Here is a 2269-nt window from a genome sequence, read left to right on the forward strand (position 1 = left end):
CCCGAGGGGAGCGCGAGCCGGCCGGGCGCGCGGGTGCGCTTTCCGGGGGATGGCGCGTCCGCTCGGCAGCGTCACTCTGGCTGCTTCCTGGCTAGAAGTCACGACTGCGTACTGACCGCCTGCGCGGAGGGCGCGCTAAGGCAAGCGCGCACCCCGGCTCTCCCCGCGGACGCGCGCCGCGGCCTCTCGCCTGGCGGCGGATGCGCTTCCGGAGCCCGGGCCGAGCCGGGAAGGGGCGTCCTGGGGACGCGCGCCGCCTGACTGCGTCGCCTCGTGAAAACCATCAGCTAGCAAATGCCTCTTGTGCGCGGGAGGGGCCGCGCCACGGCCTCCCTCTGCAGCCCAGGCTGGCCCCGAACTCTGGTGGTCCTCCTGCCTCAGCCTCCCAAGCGTTGGGGTGACAGGCCCGCGCCACCGCGCCCAGCCTGACCTCCTTTCAAAAGCCCCCCGACGAGCTAACAGCTGTCTGATTTATTAACCCCTTATAAGTCTCAATTTCCCACTCTAAATTGGACTAATATTATTTGACCCCACAGGTCCTTCTGAGATAAAATGGAACAGTTTCTGTAATACCCGGAACATCACCAATTAAGTGTTCAGTAAACATTAATTACTGCCTTTTTCAGCAGCATCTTTCTCAATCCTCCTGTTCTCATGTTCTCCGCATTATCCGAGGAAGATACTTTAAAGTATAAGCGAGGGGAAACTGGGAGAGCGCTGGGCCAGGATTCCCAATTCTAACGTCTCGTTCTAAATATGGAATCCCACCCGACTCTCCAGGAGTTTTGTTTTGAGCCGGGCTCGCTATGTAGTAAGGCTGGCTTTGAACTCACCGTATTGCCCAAGCTACAGCGTGTGAAGACCGTCCTACCCCAGCCTCTCCAGCCCTGGGATTACAGGTCTGCGCCCGCACATCAGACCCCAGGGTCTTACCTGTTACTTCCTCACGGCTGCGCAGACCTAACTCTATCTTCGTTTCTGACGCGTGTTCTTCACTAGCCACATAAGGCTGCAGAACGCTTGAAATGTGACTGGTACAAACTGAGAAGCACTTTAAATAAGAAGTACACACCCGGCTGGGCGTGGTGGTGCACACCTGTAGTCCCAGCACTCGGGAGGCTGAGGCAGGAGGATCACTGTGAGTTCAAAGCCAGCCTGGGCTATGTAGGAAGACCCTGTCTCAGAAAGACAAAAAAAAAAAAAAAAAAAATCCAATTTCAAGTTACACTGCAAAAAAATAATGAAAATCTGGAAATACTTTTTTTGTTTGTTTGTTTTGAGACAGGGTCTTCTATGTACCCCAGGCTGGTCTGAAACTCACAACAATCCTCCTGCCTCAGCCTCCCAGGTGCTGGGATTACAGGCGTGCACCACCACGCCCAGTAAAAAAAAATTTTTTAAAGGTTGGGTATATATATATATATAAAAGTTGGGTACATAGTTTAGTGTGAAGGCCCTGGATTCAATCCCCAGTACTGGAGGAGAAAAAAATAAACTTTTTTTAAAAAAATGACTACTAGGAAATTACATTTTTAGCTCATACTGTATTTGTACTGGGCATAGGCAACTCTAAGGCATAGGCAACTCTTACACAAAATAAATGAGTACATGTATGTGTGTTGTACTTCCTCCCCCAAGTCAACCACAGTAGAAACCTGAAGGGTAGGGGACTGCTCTCCCTCTGCGCTCCCTCCCTCTAGCCAATCAGTAAGCCCTCCGTTCTGCCTCCAAGATCCCTCAGACCCGCCCATTCCCTGCGTGTTCTTCAGCACCCAGGGTTTTAGGATCTTCATTGTTTACTGAACATGGATCAGCCCAGAGGGCGGCCTGCCTTCTGTCATAAATTCAAGGCCAGCCTGACCCACACAGTGAAACCCAGGCTGCAGTAATCAAAAATAAATAAACATCTGTCAAGCACTTACTGTATGTTAGACATTGTTCTGGGCACTTGAGTACTACATACATAGTCTGTGCCCGATTGCGGGGTTTTTATGGGATCTTCAAGTAAAACTAGTATTTACACTATAATGTGGAAAAGTTAGCTGGGTGAGGTGGTGCGCCCCTGTAATCCCAGCACTTGGGAGGCTGAAGCAAGAGGATTATTGTGAATTCAAGGCCAGCCTAGCTACTTACTGAGACCCTGTCTCAAAAACAAAACAAAACACAACACAACAAAAAACCAAACTTGATCTGACCTCCCCATACCCCGCTCCCCACCAGCTGATGGGCGAATAGGTTGGAATTCAACCCTGGATCTGGCTTAAAATCC

This window comes from Chinchilla lanigera, unplaced genomic scaffold (genome assembly GCF_000276665.1).
Source record: "Chinchilla lanigera isolate Chin_1 unplaced genomic scaffold, ChiLan1.0 scaffold00049, whole genome shotgun sequence".
NCBI classification, from domain to species: Eukaryota; Metazoa; Chordata; class Mammalia; order Rodentia; family Chinchillidae; genus Chinchilla; species Chinchilla lanigera.